General features: G+C 36.3%; 1 protein-coding gene across 1 annotated transcript in view; it reads left to right on the top strand.

The window, feature by feature from the left end:
- fbxl17 (F-box and leucine-rich repeat protein 17) overlaps positions 1 to 15,572 on the top strand; it is a 315,976-nt gene that overhangs the window by 117,913 nt on the left and 182,491 nt on the right. The gene's annotated exons all lie outside the window — the stretch shown is intronic.

Here is a 15,572-nt window from a genome sequence, read left to right as displayed (position 1 = left end):
TAACCTTGATATTTGTTTAACACAGCAGCTGAGCTATTTTTTCATTAAATTAATTCTTTGCTTTGCCTTCCAAGGACTTATAATCACTTGTATTTCAGTTATATTGGTTTGGTCAGACTTTTAATGGCTTAGATGAATGCTAGAGATGCAGTTACAAACGATGTGATGAAACTATGACCTTGCAGATGCTCTAATTGAGATGGCAGTCATAATTCTTCAATATGCAGACACATAAGTAGTGTCCGGGTTTGCAGATGGTTTTCTTTTGCAAATTCTTTGTGGAGGACAGTGTCTGAAAGAAACTGGACCGATTTCTTCTGCTGTATAATAGTCCTTTGATCTTCTGTTCTTCAGGTTTCAAGAGAAATTCAAATGTGAGCCAGAAGCAGTTAACACGGAAATAGCCACATATGGCATTTAAATAATCGGAGTATTGAAATTTACAGATCTAATATCATGAATACAAAATAACTATTTTTACCTTACACTGATCGTAGCATTTCCATTTTTTTGCATGTTTGTGTTGAAACCAATTTCCTTTTGGAATTATTGTTGAATATTTCCAATGTCACAGCTGGAATTTGTTGAGTGCATTTTCTTTACTCTTTTCTTTGATTACAAATTGAGTTTACTCCTGCATACACCCTGGCGTGTACAAAACATTTTGGTTTCTGTTGACTAAGAAATGTACTTTAAAAAGTGTTTGCATTTTCAGCTTCACTACATTAAATATCAATGCGGTGATTTTATTACAGGTTTTCTTGCTACTTCTAAACACGCTCCTACTGTGCTTAGGATAAAGGCTAATGTTAATTTTAAGAAATCATATTTTTACTTCTTGGCTGTTATGATTTTGTTTTGACATTTCTAGAAAAAACAGTTTTACTTGCGGTATGACCACTGGCTAAAACCCAAGTAAGCATAATAGCAAGTTTGCTGTTGAAAAAGAACAATAAGTTCTGTTTTCTTTGGCGAGTTTTCTTATAACGGCTTTTGGAAGGTTAAATGTACCCAAATGAAACTCTTGTGTACGCTTTTTCAAACAGGAATCTTTTACAGATGGAAACAATATCATGAGTGACATTTGGAAAACTAAATGATATGCTGAAACACATAAAAAATGCAACATGTCATTCCACTCCTAATTATTACTGAACGCTAACCCATTAAACTGTGCGAGTAGAATATTATGAGAGATTGTAAGAGGCCTGTAGAAGATCACTTTCTCTTTGCATTCCTCTTTACTTTTTTAGAATGCAATGGCTAACGTCTTACTACACAATGAGGCAAGAAATGTGTGCCTGCTTGTTGATGTGCAAAACTTATGTTTGCACTAAAGGTACATGGTTTGTGTGTTTTAATGGTGCTGTAATGATAGTATTGGATCATTGAAAGTGATAGGCTTTGTGGTCTGGGGTATGTTAACCGCATGCATGTGACAAAATGAAGTCATTGGGGGTATTCAGGTCCCAACTACCTGCCCCCTAGTCATCTTCAAGGTCACAGTTGCAAAAGTAGCAGTCAGCTCTGTGTAATGACTCAATATGTTACCTGAAGGATCCATTCCATATAACCAGTTTGACTGCTAACACATACTGTAACTGCAGAAAGAATACAAGGCACTTCTGTAATGATGGATGGAGCTGTTTATTGTTATATGCCCTCTCACTTACCATAAGTTGATCACATGTTTACACCACACCCCTGCTCTACCTCTTGTGACAGCGACACAAAAGTCAGGATACCCCATTGGTCTTTCAGACACAGTAAAACATATCCGCACACAGCAACTTCAGCCTTGCATTATATGGTTGAAGCAGAGCCTGTTTTGAAGAAAATTTGGGTAGATGATGGACTGGCATCCTGTCCAGGGTGTATCCTTGTTTGTGGCTGTTGCCTACAGGGACCTCCGCAACCCCGTAGAAAATGGATGGATGGTAATTGGTGGTAAGAGGCTACAGTTGCTCTGCCGGGTAGTTTTGTGGAATACGGTCATGAAGGTTCTATTGCCAGCATGTAGCACAACCAATCTAGCCAGGTGCTTTACAAATTGAAGGGCCCATGGCTTTGTGCAATGTCCCTGTTTGTCTTCCAATTGCGAGGGCACTAAATATCACAACTTCTAGACAATGTGGAGAAGTAATAAAAACGGCAAAAGGAACGCAGAGTGGATGTGCAGTTATAGCTGTAGAGTTTAAATCTATGCATGTTATGTTAAAATAGTGCAATGCACTAGTTAGACCTCATTGAAAACATTGTGTTCAATTCTGGTTACTACGTATCAAAGAAGATAGAATCAGTGTGGAGAAGAGTGATCAGATACATTCCCAGGCTCAAAGGAATTTCCTAGTGGTTAAAAGATTTGAACCTTTTTAAGTCTTGTACAGAGAAGAATAACTATGAGGAGACTTAATTCAAGTGTTCATAATTCTCTAAGGTATTGCCAAAGTTATTTCAATGCACTTCCTCAGGATTTCAAGAAAAGTTAAGTGGAAGTACATTTAAAACGTAGAATAGGAAGTACTTTTTTACACAGAGAATGGTAGAAATCTGAAACATGCTATGCAGCCATGTTATTGAACCCAATTGCCTGGCATCTTTCAAAACAAGTTGAATTATCCACTTCAACCAAACAAGATGATTGGCCCACATGGTCTCCTCTATACTGTTCAACTTATAAGTTTGTAACCTAAATGTTCTTCGGTGTCCTATAATGATCATTTATGAAGTGGGTGTCTGAATACATCCGACCTGAGCATGCCAGGCATTAAAAAAGAGCAAAATTTTAACATGGCTGAAATCTGTAAATAAAATTGAATTTAAAACAAGGCAATGAATATAAATGATAGTGTAACCATGTAGTAGTTTTAACATTCTACTTAGAAATACAACTTAATCTTCTGCTTACCAAAGTTCCCTCCTTTCCCTGGGTTTTATTATAGTCATGGTGGGGAAATGCTGTAGCTCTCTGAGAGTAACAAAGGGAAATAATACATAAATCACTGTTGCTTGACACCATCCTAATAATAATTATTTCAGCGGCTAAAATATAATCTCCATACAGTACTAGAAATGATTATAACTCACTTTCCACAAAGCGTCTGGCAGCTCAATGTGCAATGCTCATTTGTAAGTTCCTTAATTCCTGATCCTAACCATAATGTCCTCTCCAGTAAATGTATTCAAGGCAGATATGTTTCAGGCTAGTGAACCTTTGGAACACAGTCCAGTCATTGGCATTGTGTAAAGCAAGAATATTTCAATAAGAATTAAGGGGAATGTAAGTACATGCATTTAAAAAATATACATAAATGGTGCTAGTATAAAAAAGAGTAAAGATAAACCATATCAGGTTTGTAAAGGCATCAGGCAGTAAAAATAAGGTTGCAGTATGTAAACTCTCACAACACAGGACTTCTGAAGTTCATGATCAAAACCTAATTAGTGAAAAAAAAACACAGGACTGTCAAAACGTATAGAAAAAAAAAACAATTTTAATAGAAAAAAAATCCAATTAATGTCTGTTGTTAACCTGCAGTATTGTGGTAAACATTGTTAAAAGTATTCAAGACAAACTGCTCTTTTAAATTTGACCTCATTCTTAAAGGTCTCTTCAGATGTTTGCCATTTTATTGAACAGAAAAAACCTTATTTATTAGTATGTTGCTGTTTTGTTACAGTATATGGCAGACCTCAAGAAATTATTGGGCAATTTTTCAATGAATTCCTGCTTTGTACTTTAAGTTTCTAAAGAGGTTAAATTTAGCAGGGATACCTCAATGGATCTTGGTAGGTTTTCAGAGTTTCTTTTACATTCATCAAATTCAGATTGATTCAATAAACAAAATATAAAAATTTCAGCTTCATTTTTGCAGTTTCTGATGCATAGGGTATTGAGTATTTGCAGGCCACCTGGAGTTGATGTAATTCCTGAGACCCGTTTTTATAAACTGATGCTGTGTATTGTATATGTGAATGTTCAAGAACCTGTGAACCAAATCACAAGCAGATAATCTGCTTTGCTTTTATGAATGTCACATCATAGAGGACTGTAGGGGAGAAAAGTGCAGCGTGCTCAAATGTCTCATCCCTCTTGAGAATTAGATTGGAAGATTACCTTCATCAGGAGTGATATATGCGCAACTTTTTAACCGTCTTTAGTATGCATGGCAACAGAGTAAAATCCCATAATCGACATCCCCTGGAGCTGTATAAATCTTGTCGTTTACTTAGCTCCACTCTTTGAAATCATTTTTAGAGACTAAGGCTGAGAAAAGACTCATTACTTTTTTTTTTGCAGATGGCACTTTTTAAAAAAAAATCTTATAGTTCTGCAGTTGAAGAAATAATGTGTCGCCCTCTCTGCCCATCCATACCGTCAGCAGACCGTTCAGTTGCAGGTGGGAGCTGTCTGACAGTCTTGTCATACTATGTAATCTGCTGCTCGTTTTTGTGTTGGTGAGGAACATAGGTGAGAGTGGGAAGGGGCAGGTGTGCGTATAAAGGAAAGACAGCAGAACTCTCGGCCACTGCTGGCAAAGTACAGGTTTCCCTCTCCGAACACAGGGGTTACCTTCCTGAAAACTGCCGCGGTTTGTAAATGCTAGAATTTCAAAGATACAGGGAGTAGGATCACACCGTTTGCCTTACCCTCATCAACAGCCGGCATAATGTGAGCTATAATTCATCATATGAAAGAAATAAAATAGAATTAATAGTAAAATTCTGTTTGCCTTGCATCCTGTGGCTTAAACATAGCAGGCGAATTGAATATACTTGAGAGAACACTGAAATCAAGTGCACATAATGTGAAAAATATGCATTTAACATCCAGCTTGGTGGAGATTTGCTGATGAGTGACGAAGTGAAGATGGCAATGTAGAGTTGGCAGAGAAGCCAAGTGCATGATAAAAGTTTCTGTGGGCAGAACCCAGTATGAGCAAGGGATTCCCAGGGCTGGGAAGACTGATACTCAACATGGACATTCTTTATGGGTGAATACCAGGGTTGATGAGGGAAACCTGTTACTGAGAATAGGTTTCAAGATACTATATCAGTTTTTAGGGGTTTCCAATTTTTATTATTGGCAGACATTGCTGTCACTTTACAGCAACAGCACAAATGGCGAACCATACCTGATCCACTATTATGATTGTTTTTTTTTGCTGTATTGTTATAGTTTTAATCATGACTTTCTATGCCCATTTCATGGTGAGCAGATGTTTGTTATGTCAATGGCCCTGATCAGGGTTATAAAAATTATCCGGTGACATTTATTTGATAGCTCTGAAAAAAATGTTTTCAATTTTTACATTCTGTGCTTTTTGTACTCTGCACTTGTATGTAGAATGTCTGCGATGAACATGTTTTGTTTTTTTTCCAGTATTTGGCCTTCTCGGGTTTGGCTTCTTCCTTTTTCTTTTGATGAACAAGTCAAGTTGATCTTCTTTTGATTGATTCATGCTGGCTCCTAAACCAATACACTATACAATACCTGCACTATACAAACTTTTGCTGTAGTTCATAGAGGACTGTAGGGGAGTTTGCAGTGGACCAATCTTTGGTTATTTCGTATAATTTTTAATAATTATGTTAATAATTTTTCATATCAAATTATTTTTGTAGGCAAATTAATATTTACAAAATAACTGCTTTCCTATCATTTGATTTTTTTTTTACCTCTTATGTTTTTAAGAAAATGAGTATGCACAAAAATCAGCAAGTGCTAATCACATTACAGGAGTAACAAGTCATGAAATAAGTGCAGGGCAAAAAATAGAACTTGGAAATCATGTAAACCCAGCCTTTAAAACTTTTTTGTGAATATGATTTGAATCTTATTCATGATCGAAGTACCTAGAATAGTGTTTCTTATTGATTTGCTTGTTAGAGTTGTATCTCTACCAAACTGCTGAAAGTTTTGCCCCAAGGTGGTGTTTGATCGCCATTTGAGAACAGCTGAAGCTACTGCTCTGGGCATAAGGGTCATCTAACTTGGGAATGAGCTTTAAAGGAGCCTGTTTTACTCTGCTGTAAATACCTAAAACTTAATGTGGCCACCAGAGGCTCCTACCTGGAGATATTTCTAGTGCAGAAGATCTGAACTGGGCCTGAAACAACTTTTCAATTTTTCTAACAGTTTAACTGTTAGCTCTTAGATGAAACTGGTGCTTTGACCTCCAGAGATTACATCTCCAGGGTGCAAGAAGAAATAGAAGGCAACTGATGGAGGTGGAAGGAAAAGCAAAATCACATCGTTTTCAAATGTAATTTAAGAGTTGATGGGAACACATCTAAAAGCCATATTTTTATGCCCTCATTTTGTTTGGCTGGTGGGGGTACAGTACCTTGTAATTTCTCTGTTGTGCCTCAAACACATATATTTTACAGTGTAAAGCATAGAACGATAACATATCTTACCATGCTCTTCAGCCCATGACCAGCAGTGTAATAGGCATCCTTTATCCTGCACCTGTGGAACCTAAGAACAAATACTCCCAATCAAACCATTTCATCAAAAGAACACATATTAAATTGTATTGTACTTTCTCTTTTAGCCATTAAGTGTTTTTATAGCTCACCAAAGGTTAACCTCTTTTAACTTCTTGTGCTGTAAATGCAGCCTTAAAAAAATTTCAAATTACTGCCGTTCATCTTTGTACCACAACTCTTGACGCCTTTGTCCGATAAAGACAGATCTACAAAGAAATATAGCTTGAACAGCTTTTTTCTCAAGTATAAATGTGTGATTATGTAATGACATGATTTCTTCTGCACTTAGCTCATGTCTGCTCCCATAATTTGTTCTGTACCATTACAGGTACAGGTTTAAACAATGCAAAATGCTTTTAATTGATGTTGAAGTTGAAAAAAAAGAATGAGGAATTGTGAGTATGATTATTGTCTGAAATCCATTAGTTTTTAGTTATGTTAGGAATTTTATTAGATTGTAACTTTAAAGTGTGGAACATGTATTATTGACAAAAATGAAAAACAGCTCAAAAGAACCTCTGTAAAATTGATCTGCCTATTTGTTTTTTTAAACTTTGAAACCGTATTTGAAAATGTATAATCATTTATATCGTTTCTTTTCCCTTTTCATAATGTAACATTGAAAAATGTCTAAAATGTAGAATAAATTGATTGGATCTTTCTGTAAGAGAGGAATTGGTTTTTATGGAATTCTGCTGAGTAAGGAGCTGAATAGTATCTCTCCCCATCTCACTGGTATTCAGCCTACTTTGAAGGAAATTAACAAAAAGATGTAGTTGATACAGTATTAAAATAAATAAATCTCATCTGTATGCAGCTTATGTCTAAGGATTGACCACAAAAGCTATAGTTATTAACATAACTACTGAGTGCATACAAAATTGCTTGTGATTAACTGTTTCCAAAGTGGTTATTTCATCTAGAGTTTTTGTGATGGAAAACATTTTTCACTTTTACCGACTCTCTAAAGCTTTGCACATGCATTGGTAAGAATACTTTTGTATGTACTGTAAGTACAGTAGAATGTAATGTATAGGTAATATATATAAATGGCATTAGATTTATTAAATATGTATTTTTTTGTTTTTGTACATTTTGGTTTGATACAAGACTGACAACCCAATTAGAGGACAAAAGTATTGGAGAACTCAATGAATTTTCATTCAAAGTTAATTTGCATTGTTGGACACCAATAAATGGAAAGAGAAGAACCACATCCTCTTAAATTTCAGAAACATTATTTTTTAGACTTCTTTCATCATAGTGAAAATACTTTGAAATGTGTAACTTTAACATTTCCCCCATAATCATATGGGGGCTGGCAAGATTTTGAATTAAAAAGTGCTTGTATAGAACATTAGAAGCCATTTCTTGCTGGTATAAAGGGTAATAAATTACAAAAGTAGTGGAATTCAAATAAAGAGTTGTTTTATAGAATTCTATTGATTAAAAAAGAAGCTTTGATAAACAGCTTCCAAGGTGCCCTCGCCTATAAAAACCAGTAAATTCAGGAAGAGTTTTTTTTCCATTGAAAGCTTGTTCTGCAAGGTTCCCTGGTTCGCTGGCACTATCCATTTAATAGGAGGCTTCCAGGATGTTGATGTATAAGTTACTTCCATTTTCAAATCAATTAAAAAGTGCAGCTGCTCACTTTCACTCAGTGTACATTTCCAACAAATATTCAGTTATATTTCATCATGGCAGTAATGTAACATTTATATAAAGTGACTTTCGTGGCAGATTTAAGAGTTGCCAATGGGTCTCCTGTTCGGTAGAGTAATTTCCTGCATGATTTGCTTTGAGTTCTATAATGTGTACGTAGAAACAATGTGTGTAATATTATGTGTGATAGTGTGTGGTATTTGCAGAATGGTGGGCATTTTCAAGTGCAGGTCATATCTTCGTGTTTTCAAAAATAAAGGTCACATCATTAGAACAGATGTTCTTCAACTCATCTGAAATGATTTTTTAAATTAAAATATAGAATGAACTTTAGTTCTTTACTTCCTAGTATTTTTAAAGGAAATTAGATATTTCTCATTAGTATACAGTATATGAAATAGTTTTCGGTGCTGGGAGGGGAGTGATGAAGTATTTAATTTTGCTTCAAAAAGTGAAGAAACCCATAAAGACAAAAATCCGAATTGTCAGGATTTAAATTATTGAAAAAAGCTGAAATCATTTATATTTTCTTATTTCATGTCACTTATTTTCACTTATTTTCTTTTCTTTATTTAAAAACGTTTTGAAAAGATTTCTCAAAGAAAGTGTACAGAGGAAAGCAATTTGCATTCCTGTCAATCTAACTCCTGCTGGTCAGGCATCGTGTTGTCAACCCAGAGCATCAGTGAGTTACTCTCCTAATTCTTCTCGCACTCGGCCTTGAACAGGCTCTTGGAAAAGCTTCTTCGATTTGTTTAACAGATGATAACCAAAGGCCAAAATAATTGTTTTAAAGCTCTGGAACTCTTTGCCCAAGGATATCAGAGAGTCACCTTCTCTGAACTCCTTCAAATCCAGACTCTTCTTCTTCAGAAAAGCCTTTACTTAACTGGTTCCATTCTTCACCCCTCTGCTCTTCTTAGTACCACCTTCCATGGTCTCCTCTATTGTTATTGTTGTAATTGTAATTGTGTCTTATCTTGTGAAATCTTCTTATTTATTGTTGTAGTCTTCTTATTTATTGCTATTGTCATCCTGTAAAGCGCTTTGAGAAGCCACCTTTAAAGGTGCTATATAAAATAAAGTTTTTTATTATTATTATTAAAATTAGACGTAACAAGAAACAAAAAATGATGTGGCCTGCTGTGTGACTGTGGAGAGCTGCGTCCCTACGTCACTGATGTTTTAAAATCCAGTTCCCTCCACTTTAAAATAAATGCATGCACATAAAGTTACAGTAAAGAAAAAGTTGCATAGCCATTTCTTCCGTAAACATTAAATGGAACTATTAAATAATGTTCAACAAGGACTTGCATTTTTTTTAAGCTCAAATATGCTTTTTGTTTCAGTAGTGTTTGACGGTTCTTATTTCCTCGGTCATTAAAGGAATTATGCTGTGGGTACAGCTTCTGGTGTGGTCTTTTTTATTGCGCATTTTAACTTGAAAGTTTTGTCGCTTTTTGATGTATTCATTTGTCTCATGGATGAAAGGGAAGAGAGTTGAAATTCTTCTGAACACCTGTGACAAAATGCTCTTAAGTGTTTGAGCTGATGAAGAGCTTTGGGGTGGCATTTGACAGATTTTTTTACAGCAAAATCTTATACCTTTTTGACAGAGTAATTTAAACCAGAAAATAAATATTCACGCACCCTTGCCTTGAGCCATTTCCCCCTGCCAAACATTCCCACCAAATCTTAATCACTTATGAAAATCACAAATTAGTGGGGTGATTGTGTTTAACATTTTGGGCTTTTATATAAATCATTCAAGATGAGGAATTACTTCACCATTCTTGTCCGAGGTTTACTGGCAGTTCGAACCATTTGGACATCTGGTAACGATTTCCATGATGAAGTCACAAATCAAGACTTTGATCAGCTCTACACTGATTAAGTCTGTCATTGTTACTTAGGGGTCAGCTCTAATAGAGGCTCCAAAATAACTAAACCCACACAAGTAGTAAACTTGGACTAAGCATAAAATGTGAATTCTTGTTGAATCTGCTGCAGTTGGCAGTATCTTCAAAAACGTCAAATCTGAAGAATCTCAGATTTTTAAGTTTGGTTTAATAGGCATTTTTTGGGGATTGTGTTGTCATTTCTTAATAAACTGATAAAATGAATGGACAGTCTTTTGTTTAGACCAGTTAGGGTTTCATTTTTTCTCTGGTTACGTAGGAGTTAAATAATTTATTAATTCTGCTGTATATCTCAGAGTTGCAGTTGTCCCTTAGTGTTTGTTAAATGTCAATGTCAGGTAAAGAAGAGCTATCACATTTCTGCTACCTGCGTCCCTTTATTTTCTGCTTCTGCTGTTGACATTTGAGTTGTACTAAGGGCATGTGCAAAGCATATGATGTACATGCAGAATATTGGTAGACTTGGAGCTTATGTGAGATTTATTCCGTTTTCTAATTATGGTTTTCTTACAGATCTTAGTTTTTCCATTTCTGTGAATCGCACAAAATGTTCCTGAAGCTGAAGGAAATAAAAAGCATTTTTTCAAGATTCTGTTGTCAGACAGTTAAACAACATGAAAAATGAGGGGTATGAACTGTAAATAAAAAATATGAAGAAGGTGATTATTTCTGACAGAACTCATGTAAAAAACATGAGATGATAAACATTCTCTGTGGTTATTAATTTTGAGTAATGGCTGCACCATCATCCTAAACTGTTTAATAAATTTTGACACTGAAAACGTTCAATGGTTAGTAATGTTGGGCCGCAGGTGTAAAGGTTAAGTTGGATTTAAAACGTAAACTGCTTGGAATTAAGTGAAATATATTCTGTCAGGATCACCTAACATCTTAATCACTTAAAAGGTTTCACTTTGTCTGAAGGAGATACTTGCATTTCTGATTTGAATTAAGGTAGGTATATGTGCAGATATGAAGTTTGAACATTTCTGTAGGTGCTCAAAGTTTTCTTATTGACTGTTGACCATTTTTCAAATATGTATCCATCACCACGTCAATGGACTGTCATACCGTATCCTCGCTGGGATAGGTTCTGGCTTCCTGAAAATGGATTGATCCATCAACACAAATCTTCTTCAGAAGACATGAGTTCTTTTATTTAGCATTTTATAGTTTTAATTTCAACCCATGAAGTGCTGTTACAAAGTATAAATCTATAGCAATATGCAAATTAATATATGACAAAGAGTTAGTAACATTCTAATAGACAACCTGCTTTTGTGCTTTTAAAAAAAAATCTTCAAGCAGAGTGTGCTGCCTTCAGTATGAGAGAGGTGAAAGATGGATACTGAATGTAAGAACAAAAACACCAGATGACTCCAGCACCTGTGGTTGTTATCACAAAAAGGAAAACGACGTCATGTGTGCAGTAGGAGAAATAATGGGTTTGTCACTACAAGAGGAGGTAGAAATGGTTGCCTGACTCTGCAAGCAAAAGGATTGGTAGACGAAAAAATTAACTGGAGCAGATCCCAGGAGACAAGAAATGAACAGAAAGACTCCTTTCAAGACAGACATGTGTAATGTAAGGCTCAGGCACTGATTTCATAAAACATTTTAGGTGATAAATACTGTAAGCATTAAATATCAACGTTGTTTCTATAAATTGTGTTATTGACTTCATGGTCTTAATTATCTTAGTGCTACACCCTTATTCTCAACATTTAAGTGGGGGGAGTGAAGGGGAATCTCGCTCTGTGCGTCCGGTCACATTAGACTTCAATTTGTTCTTTCTTGCATCAACACCAGTAGAAGCTTCCTGATCCTTTAATGGTTTCTGAAAGCAGACTTTCCATTGCAGTGTGGTCGGCCCATGCGTTCTAGTTTGCTGTACCTTATGGTTTCTAAAAAGTTCCATTGAAAATAAATGTTTGCATTCTGATAGCAAATCTTCTTCTTTCTCCTTCGTTCACTTGAATATATTAAAATTAGAACTGGCTTTCAGACTTTCAATATAGGTTCTGTAGTCACCTTCATGGAACCTCTGATAAGGGTTTTGAATAAAAAAAAAAGAAAGAACAGCTTGGTGATCAGTGAGGTGTTTTAAACTTCAGTGCCAAGTACTTTTTTTATTACAAAAAAAAGTTATAGATTTTTCTTTAACTGAACAGCAACTGTTCTCCCCAGGTAGAACGCTTCCTTCCAGAAAGTCATCATCATTCCGAGAGAGACTGTCTGTTGTGATTTTTCATGGCAGACGTCCATCAGTGAAACCTGGTGTGACTGCTGGAGTGGAGTGCAGGGCTCTGGAGCGTGGGCCTGTCAGTCAGAGCCCTGATAGGCACAGAGGCAGAGCTGCAGTGTGTGGTGGCTGTCTCCCCGGAAGGGGAAGAAAGAGAACAACGCCAACCACAAAGACAAGGTCGCTGAAACTTTGAGTGTGTGCGCACACATACATGCATGCGGAAAAAAAAAGAAATTTGTCTGAGGGGAACAAGAAAATCAACAAACCTCATTTTAATGAATTTGTGCTTTCTATTGAGTCTTTTATTTCCCCTGATATAATAGTAACGCCTTGCCTATTGTGTTGGTAGTTCGTCTATATTCATAACTGTTTGTTTAACAGTGCTTTAATTAGGGGCTGCTATTGAAGAATTTAATTGCATATTAAAGCACTTTTCTATTAGGCAGGCATAAAAGTGAAAATTTTCATGCAGAGGCATAGAATATTGCGGAGATTATGAAAATTATTCACTGCTCTTTGCATCAGGGGAGACTAAGCAAATTCTACCAAAAAGAAAGAAAAATGAGTTTTTGCAAGGTGGAGAAGAACAGTGGAAAAAATATCTACTGTAGTTGTGAGAGGAAGGTATTCGCACACCTTTTAAAACGCATGAAACAGCTCAGCTCAAATCTACCTTCAGCTTAATGGTGACTGATATGTATTTTACTGGAAATTAAATCATTTATAAATCCATCCATCCATTTTCTAACCACTTTGTCCAGTACAGGGTTGTGGGAAAGCAGGAGCCTACCCCGAAAATCACTGGGCGCAAGGTAGGATACACCCTGGAGGGGACTCCAGTCCATGCAACTCACACACACAGATAGAAAACAGAGAAACCGATACACAGACACTCACTCAAAGGCCACTTTTTCCAGAAAGCAGTTAACCTATCAGTACTTCTTTGGACGTTCTGCTTCACCCTGAACTCCGTACTATGTACTGTGTGATTGAATCCCTGGCTCTTAACCCAGTCCGGCATAACGTTTCCTTGCATGTATCAAAGTTAGAAGAAAATGGATGCCGAGCGACTTCATGGGGGAACTTGACTTTCAATTGTTGTAAGAGCCATATCATACATAACTTTTAAAATCAGGTCAGAAAGGTTTTTAATGCCCCATCCAAAATCTGTAGAATAAGCCCAACCTGATCCTGTCAGATGTTTGTCTGGAATCTACAACAGGAAGGCTTTTCAAAAAGGTTTCAGTATACCCCATGCATAAGCTCTTGTTGAAAAGAGTAGAAAGTGGAGTCTCAGGAGTATTGCTATGACATTTACATTAGTTTTTGTGCTCGACTGTAAGTCACGATACATAGCTTTCTGAAAACAGCTTTCCTTACAACAAGAAACGTATCCAACAAATTGTTTTAATAATCAGTGGTAATCCAGTAAAGTACAGTACAACAAACCCCCTTTAGAGATTTTAAGAAAATGAAGCATAAGCATTTAAAAATTCTTGAATCTGTGTTTCAATTACTGCGTTCTTTATAAAAAATAAAATAGAAAATAACCCCAGAAGTGTGCTTTTTTTTTAGCATTGTGCTTCTCTTGCTTTCTGCGGGTATCCAGAATTTATTTTTGAAATGAAGAACGTGATGCGATCACCTGCTAAAAGGAGCTTGGACATGGTTCTGCAGGCTGCGCTTTCATCCGTTAAGAGCCTGTTTGATTCCTTGTTGAACTAAGCTGCAGATCTTGGCTGTGAACCCGTAGAAACATTCCGGTTGGCTTTTGTGAGACAGGGAGCTTGGGAAGTAAAACTGTTATGCCTTTTCCTTAGTGTAGACACCCCCTACTGAGTGTACACTCTGTGAAGCTGGCTGGGCTGAGAACCACCCTACTGAGTTAAGTATCTGTAGAGTTTCTCAGCAGTATCAACAAAAATTGCTTTTTTTCAGTGTCTAAACGTCTCTTTGCAGGGCCACAAATGTTGTATCCTACAGCATGCGGTCTGTACTAATACAGGTTAAATTTGAAAGTCTGACATAAATATGTTTGACATTGCAAATTTGTGCCTGGTCATGCTTTATGTACACAGTAGTGCCTAACTTTGTCACCATCACACCATGGCCTACCGCTTATCCACTTATACCGTTGTGCTCTCTGATATGACCCTTCATGTCTAATTAAGCCCTGCTCTCTGCATGGTGGAGCTCCCAGTGGAGTGCCACTGGGGATGAACAATATAACCGTTCCTTTGTGGTCCCAAAGGTACCCTTTTGCATTAACTTGCTCCGACTTAGAGTATCACTGTCCCACACCTCCATCTGCCAGCATGAAGCCACCACAATGTTAATGGGAGTTTTGTTGAGGCTGAAATGTTATCAAAGTGTGTGTGACATGTTGGAGTTCCCCATATGCTGTAGGCCCTTGCCTAGAATATATCTCATTCTTGCCTTCTTCCTGTGCACATGCCATTCGTATATGTTACTGTAAGTCTCTCATAATATCTTGTACTTCTTTAAAATAAGTAAAGAATGTAAAAACTGAATTTAGAATTTATAATTAAATTAAGCGATAAGATGTAGAAAGTATGGGTCAAAATCAATTTAGTGTAACTTATACAGTATATTGTGTGTCAGATACACACTTGATATGTGGAGTTCTTCTGTTTATTCTCTCTCATCTTTAAGGTGCTTCATGATGTGTACTCTTACAGTGTATCTATTATAGCTGGCTGGGCAGATTTGTATATGGAGGTTGTAGAGAGTCATTATTTCTGATCATAATGTAGTATTGCAATAAAGTAAAGCTCTTTTGTGAATTGTGTAGTCTGTTTCTGAAAGTATGGTTTCAGATGCATTTGGTTTTATTGCCAGTGTTAATTCTACACACGCACATATCCTTTTGAGGGAAGTAATAAGTATTTACCTTAGGCTTCAAAAGTCTTGTTTCTCCTTACTCAGTGATTACCAGTTTAAACTCCTTTTTGCTTCCCTAACTTATCTAATCCTTCAAACGTGAAACAGTCTTAAATCAAGTCCCAGCTGAATTGGTATTTTAAAGTTTTTGATGCATACTTTTCTGTCAAATTGCAGTAGAAAGTTAAATGTAATTCTGAATTTATCTCTGACCAAACATATTGCAGAAAATAAGATGCTGGGTTGCAATTATGGGTTTGAAAATTTCAGTAGAGGTGTTTATATCCTGTAAGTGAGGGAAAAAAGGCAGATTTCTTCTTTGCTGATTGAAGCTCATCTTAAAAAAAAAAAAC

This window comes from Lepisosteus platostomus, chromosome 4 (genome assembly GCF_059453375.1).
Source record: "Lepisosteus platostomus isolate fLepPlt1 chromosome 4, fLepPlt1.hap1, whole genome shotgun sequence".
NCBI lineage: Eukaryota > Metazoa > Chordata > Actinopteri > Semionotiformes > Lepisosteidae > Lepisosteus > Lepisosteus platostomus.
This window is presented reverse-complemented; position numbering and strand designations above follow the sequence as displayed.